The sequence below is a fragment of the Oncorhynchus gorbuscha genome, linkage group LG07 (genome assembly GCF_021184085.1).
Source record: "Oncorhynchus gorbuscha isolate QuinsamMale2020 ecotype Even-year linkage group LG07, OgorEven_v1.0, whole genome shotgun sequence".
Taxonomy (NCBI): domain Eukaryota; kingdom Metazoa; phylum Chordata; class Actinopteri; order Salmoniformes; family Salmonidae; genus Oncorhynchus; species Oncorhynchus gorbuscha.
This window is the reverse complement of record NC_060179.1, coordinates 1724874-1732560: the sequence shown is the minus strand read 5'-3', so window position 1 is coordinate 1732560 and position 7687 is coordinate 1724874.

Sequence of the window (7687 nt, the reverse complement as noted above, 5' to 3'; positions counted from 1 at the left end):
ATACTAAGAGCGTTTCAGATCAAGAGGGGAAGACACAGAGCACAGCAGTGATCCAACCTCTCCTCTCCGTTCTGCTTGATGCTTGTATCAGAGCCCTCCTTCCTGCTGTCTCTCCTCTCCTCTCTGCTCTGCTTGATGATTGTATCAGAGCCCTCCTTCCTGCTGTCTCTCCTCTCCTCTCTGCTCTGCTTGATGCTTGTATCAGAGCCCTCCTTCCTGCTGTCTCTCCTCTCCTCTCCTCTCCTCTCCTCTCTGTTCTGCTTGATGCTTGTATCAGAGCCCTCCTTCCTGCTGTCTCTCCTCTCCTCTCTGTTCTGCTTGATGCTTGTATCAGAGCCCTCCTTCCTGCTGTCTCTCCTCTCCTCTCTGTTCTGCTTGATGCTTGTATCAGAGCCCTCCTTCCTGCTGTCTCTCCTCTCTGTTCTGCTTGATGCTTGTATCAGAGCCCTCCTTCCTGCTGTCTCTCCTCTCCTCTCTGTTCTGCTTGATGCTTGTATCAGAGCCCTCCTTCCTGCTGTCTCTCCTCTCTGTTCTGCTTGATGCTTGTATCAGAGCCCTCCTTCCTGCTGTCTCTCCTCTCTGTTCTGCTTGAGGATTGTATCAGAGCCCTCCTTCCTGCTGTCTCTCCTCTCCTCTCTGTTCTGCTTGATGCTTGTATCAGAGCCCTCCTTCCTGCGGTCTCTCCTCTCTGTTCTGCTTGATGATTGTATCAGAGCCCTCCTTCCTGCTGTCTCTCCTCTCCTCTCTGCTCTGCTTGATGCTTGTATCAGAGCCCTCCTTCCTGCTGTCTCTCCTCTCCTCTCCTCTCCTCTCCTCTCTGTTCTGCTTGATGCTTGTATCAGAGCCCTCCTTGCTGCTGTCTCTCCTCTCCTCTCTGTTCTGCTTGATGCTTGTATCAGAGCCCTCCTTCCTGCTGTCTCTCCTCTCCTCTCTGTTCTGCTTGATGCTTGTATCAGAGCCCTCCTTCCTGCTGTCTCTCCTCTCTGTTCTGCTTGATGCTTGTATCAGAGCCCTCCTTCCTGCTGTCTCTCCTCTCCTCTCTGTTCTGCTTGATGCTTGTATCAGAGCCCTCCTTCCTGCTGTCTCTCCTCTCTGTTCTGCTTGATGCTTGTATCAGAGCCCTCCTTCCTGCTGTCTCTCCTCTCTGTTCTGCTTGATGCTTGTATCAGAGCCCTCCTTCCTGCTGTCTCTCCTCTCTGTTCTGCTTGAGGATTGTATCAGAGCCCTCCTTCCTGCTGTCTCTCCTCTCCTCTCTGTTCTGCTTGATGCTTGTATCAGAGCCCTCCTTCCTGCGGTCTCTCCTCTCTGTTCTGCTTGATGATTGTATCAGAGCCCTCCTTCCTGCTGTCTCTCCTCTCCATTCTGCTTGATGCTTGTATCAGAGCCCTCCTTCCTGCTGTCTCTCCTCTCTGTTCTGCTTGCTGCTTGTATCAGAGCCCTCCTTCCTGCTGTCTCTCCTGGCTGTTTTTCTGTGCCCCACATTAGGTTAGCAGGACAGTGGCACGTCAGCTAGATGGCAACCCAGCCTACAGCCATGGTGATGTCCCAGGCAGGCACTCAGTGATACTTAGATAACAACAATTGTTCCCACAACTTTAGAGAGCATTCCCTTAAGAGTCTCATTACCTTGCGCTTTGATAGGAACGTTCCAGTGATATACAAGGACAGTTTCCAAGAAACAATTTCACACTTTAGTCATTTAGCAGATGCTCTTATCCATAGTAACTTACAGGGGAAATTAGGGTTAAGTGCCTTGTTCAAGGGCACATCTACAGATTTTTCACCTAGTCGGGATTTGAACCAAAGCTCTTAACATTGTATCACATCACATACTTCTTTTCCACCATAATTTGCAAATAAATTCATTAAAAATCCTACAATGTGATTTTCTGGATTTTTTTCTTCTCATTTTGTCTGTCATAGTTGACGTGTACCTATGATGAAAATTACAGGCCTCTCTCATCTTTTTAAGTGGGAGAACTTGCACAATTGATGGCTGACTAAATACTTTTTTGCCCCACTGTAACTATGGGAGAATGCTGTTCATTGACTACAGCTCAGCGTTCAACACCATAGTCCCCTCCAAGCACATCACCAAACTATGGACCCTGGGACTGAACACCTCCCTCTGCAACCTGATCCTGAACATCCTGATGGGCCACCCCCAGGTGGTAAGGGTAGGTAACAACACCTCCACCACGCTGATCCTCAACACAGGGGCCCCTCAGGGGTGTGTGCGCAGTCCCCTCCTACACTCCCTGTTCACCCACGACTGCCTGGCAAGGCACAACTCCAACACAATCCTTAAATTTGCAGACGACATGAAGGTGGTAGGACTGATCACCGACAACAATGAGACAGCCTATAGGGAGGAGGTTCAGTGACCTGGCTGTGTGGTGCCAGGACAACAACCTCTCCCTCAACGTATCAGAGGAGAAGATTGTGGACTACAGGAGAATGAGGGGAGAGCACACCCCCTCCACATTGACAGGGCTGTTGTAGAGTTGGGTTGATAGCTTCAAGTTCCTTGATGTCCTCAAAACTACCCTGCCTTCATGTACATATCTACCTCTAATACCTTATTATTATCTATCCTGATGTCACTTTACCCTGCCTTCATGTACATATCTACCTCAAATACCTTATTATTATCTATCCTGATGTCTAGTCACTTTACCCTGCCTTCATGTACATATCTACCTCTAATACCTTATTATTATCTATCCTGATGCCTAGTCACTTTACCCTGCCTTCATGTATATATCTACCTCAAATACCTTATTATTATCTATCCTGATAACTAGTCACTTTACCCTGCCTTCATGTACACATCTACCTCAAATACCTCATTATTATCTATCCTGATGCCTGGTCACTTTACCTTCATGTACATATCTACCTCAAATACCTTATTATTATCTATCCTGATGCCTAGTCACTTTACCCTGCCTTCGTTTCCATACACTATATATACTATCCTGCTTCGGGTCACTATTACTCCTGTTTACATGTACAGTGCCTAAGGAAAGTATTCAGACCCCTTGACTTTTTGTTGTTATGTGGCAGCCTTTTTCTCAAATTGATTAAATAAATTTACACACAATACCCCATAATGAAATGTTTGCAAATGTGTAAAAAAAACATCAACAACTGAAATATCACATTTCCATAAGTATTCAGTCTTTTTACTCAGTACTTTGTTGAAGCACCTTAGGCAGCGATACCCAAGAAGACTCAATGCTGTTATGACACAACAAGCTTGGCACAGCTGTGTTTTGGGAGTTTCTCCTATTCCTCTCTGTTGAACCTCTCAAGCTCTGTCAGGTTGGATGGGGAATGTTGCTGCACAGCTATTTTCAGGTCTCTCTAGAGATGTTCGATAGGGTTCAAGTCCGGGCTCTGGCTGGGCCATTCAAGGACATTCAGAGACTTGTCCCGAAGCCACTTTTGCGGCCAAAGAGTTCAATCTTGGTTTCATCAGACCAGAGAATATTCTTTCTCATGGTCTGAAAGTCCTTTAGGTGTCTTTTGGCAAACTCCAACAGGGCTGTCATGTGCCTTTTACTGAGGAGAGGCTTCCGTCTGGCCACTCTACCATAAAGGCCTGATTGGTGGAGTGCTGCAGAGATGGTTGTCCTTCTGGTAGGTTCACCCATCTCCACATAGGACCTCTAGAGCTCTGTCAGAATGACCATCAGGTTCTTGGTCACCTCCCTGACCAACGCCCTTCTCCCCCGATTGCTCAGTTTGGCCGGGCGGCCAGCTCTAGGAAAAGTCTTGGTGGTAACAAACGTCTTCCATTTAAGAATGATGGAGGTAACTGTGTTCTTGGGGACCTTCAATGCTGCAGACATTATTTGGTGCCTTTCCCCAGATCTGTGCCTCGACACAATTCAGTCTTGGAGTTCTACTGACAATTCCTTTGACCTCATGGCTTGGTTTTTGCTCTGACAACTGTGGGACCTTATATAGACAAGTGTGTGCCTTTACAAATCATGTCCAATCAATTGAATTTACCACGGGTGGACTCCAATCAAGTTGTAGAAACATCTCAAGGATGATCAACGGAAACAAGATGAACCTGAGCTCCATTTTGAGTCTCACAGCGAAGGGTCTCACAGCGAAGGGTCTGAATACCTACGTAAATAAGGGATCTGTTTTTTATTGTTTATAAATTTGCAAACATTTCTAAAAACCTGTTTTCTAACTGTCATAATTGGGCATTGAGTCATTATGGGGTATTGAATCATTATGGGGTATTGTGTCATTATGTCATTATGGGGTATAGTGTCATTATGGGCTATAGTGTCATTGAGTCATTATGGGGTATTGAGTCATTATGGGGTATTGGGTCATTATGGGGTAGTGTGTCATTATGGGGTATTGGGTCATTATGGGGTAGTGTGTCATTATGGGGTAGTGTGTCATTATGAGTTATTGTGTCATTATGGAGTATTGAGTCATTATGGTGTATTGCGTCATTATGGGGTATTGAGTCATTATGGGGTATTGAGTCATTGTGGGGTATTGAGTCATTACGGGGTATTGAGTCATTGTGGGGTATTGAGTCATTGTGGGGTATTGAGTCATTATGGGGTTTTGTGTCATTATGGGGTATTGTGTCATTATGGGGTATTGAGTCATTATGGGGTATTGTGTTACTATGGGGTATTGAGTCATTATGGGGTATTGTGTCATCATGGGGTATTGAGTCAATATGGGGTATTGTGTTACTAAGGGTTTTGAGTCATTATGGGGTATTGTGTCATCATGGGGTATTGAGTCAATATGGGGTATTGTGTCATTATGGGGTACTCCCTGTATATAGCTCCACATTGATCTGGTATTCCCTGTATATAGCTCCACATTGATCTGGTACTCCCTGTATATAGCTCCTCATTGATCTGGTACTCCCTGTATATCAAATCAAATCAAAATTATTTATATAGCCCTTCGTACATCAGCTGATATCTCAAAGTGCTGTACAGAAACCCAGCCTAAAACCACAAACAGCAAGCAATGCAGGTGTAGAAGCACAGTGGCTAGGAAAAACTCCCTAGAAAGGCCAAAACCTAGGAAGAAACCTAGAGAGGAACCAGGCTATGTGGGGTGGCCAGTCCTCTTCTGGCTGTGCCGGGTGGAGATTATAACACAACATGACCAAGATGTTCAAATGTTGATAAATGACCAGCATGGTCGAATAATAACAAGGCAGAACAGTTGAAACTGGAGCAGCAGCACAGTCAGGTGGACCGGGGACAGCAAGGAGTCATCATGTCAGGTAGTCCTGGGGCACGGTCCTAGGGCTCAGGTCCTCCGAAAGAGAGAAAGAAAGAGAGAATTAGAGAGAGCATATGTGGGGTGGCCCGTCCTCTTCTGGCTGTGCTGGGTGGAGATTATAACAGAACATGGCCAAGATGTTCAAATGTTCATAAATGACCAGCATGGTCGAATAATAGTAAGGCGGAACAGTTGAAACTGGAGCAGCAGCATGGCCAGGTGGACTGGGGACAGCAAGGAGTCATCATGTCAGGTAGTCCTGGGACATGGTCCTAGGGCTCAGGTCCTCCGAGAGAGAGAAAGAAAGAAAGAAGGAGAGAATTAGAGAACGCACACTTAGATTCACACAGGACACCGAATAGGACAGGAGAAGTACTCCAGATATAACAAACTGACCCTAGCCCCCCGACACAAACTACTGCAGCATAAATACTGGAGGCTGAGACAGGAGGGGACAGGAGACACTGTGGCCCAATCTGAGGAAACCCCCGGACAGGGCCAAACAGGAAGGATATAACCCCACCCACTTTGCCAAAGCACAGCCCCCACACCACTAGAGGGATATCTTCAACCACCAACTTACCATCCTGAGACAAGGCTGAGTATAGTATATAGCTCCACATTGATCTGGTACTCCCTGTATATAGCTCCACATTGATCTGGTACTGCTACTCCCTGTATATAGCTCCACATTGATCTGGTACTGGTATTTCCAGTATATAGATCCACATTGATCTGGTACTGGTACTTCCAGTATATAGATCCACATTGATCTGGTACTGGTACTTCCTGGATATAGCTCCACATTGATCTGGTACTGGTACTTCCTGGATATAGCTCCACATTGATCTGGTACTGGTACTTCCTGGATATAGCTCCACATTGATCTGGTACTGGTACTTCCTGGATATAGCTCCACATTGATCTGGTACTGGTACTTCCTGTATATAGATCCACATTGATCTGGTACTGGTACTCCCTGTATATAGCTCCACATTGATCTGGTACTGGTATTTCCAGTATATAGATCCACATTGATCTGGTACTGGTACTTCCAGTATATAGATCCACATTGATCTGGTACTGGTACTTCCTGTGTATAGCTCCACATTGATCTGGTAATCCTTGTATATAGCTCCACATTGATCTGGTACTCCCTGTATATACCTCCACATTGGTCTGGAACTGGTATGTCCTGTATATAGCTCCACATTGATCTGGTACTCCCTGTATATAGCTCCACATTGATCTGGTACTGGTACTCCCTGTATATAGCTCCACATTGATATGGTACTGGTACTCCCTATATATAGCTCCACATTGATCTGGTACTGGTACTCCCTGTATATAGCTCCACATTGATCTGGTACTACCTGTATATAGCTTCACATTGATCTGGTACTGGTACTCCCTGTATATACCTCCACATTGATCTGGTACTGGTACTCCCTGTATATAGCTCCACATTGATCTGGTACTGGTACTTCCTGTATATAGATCCACATTGATTTGGTACTGGTACTCCCTGTATATAGCTCCACATTGATCTGGTACTCCCTGTATATAGCTCCACATTGATCTGGTACTGGTACTTCCTGTATATAGATCCACATTGATTTGGTACTGGTACTCCCTGTATATAGCTCCACATTGATCTGGTACTCCCTGTATATAGCTCCACATTGATCTGGTACTGGTACTCCCTGTATATAGCTCCACATTGATCTGGTACTCCCTGTATATAGCTCCACATTTATCTGGTACTCCCTGTATATAGCTCCACATCGATCTGGTACTGGTACTCCCTGTATATAGATCCACATTGATCTGGTAATCCCTGTATATAGCTCCACATTGATCTGGTACTCCCTGTATATAGCTCCACATTGATCTGGTACTCCCTGTATATAGCTCCACATTGATCTGGTACTCCCTGTATATAGATCCACATTGATCTGGTACTGGTACTCCCTGTATATAGCTCCACATTGATCTGGTACTGGTACTCCCTGTATATAGATCCACATTGATCTGGTACTCCCTGTATATAGCTCCACATTGATCTGGTACTCCCTGTATATAGCTCCACATTGATCTGGTACTGGTTCTTCCTGTATATAGCTCCACATTGATCTGGTACTGGTACTTCCTGTATATAGTTCCACATTGATCTGGTACTCCCTGTATATAGCTCCACATTGATCTGGTACTGGTAATTCCTGTATATAGCTCCACATTGATCTGGTACTGGTACTTCCTGTATATAGTTCCACATTGATCTGGTACTCCCTGTATATAGCTCCACATTGATCTGGTACTGGTACTTCCTGTATATAGCTCCACATTGATCTGGTACTCCCTGTATATAGCTCCACATTGATCTGGTACTGGTACTTCCTGTATATAG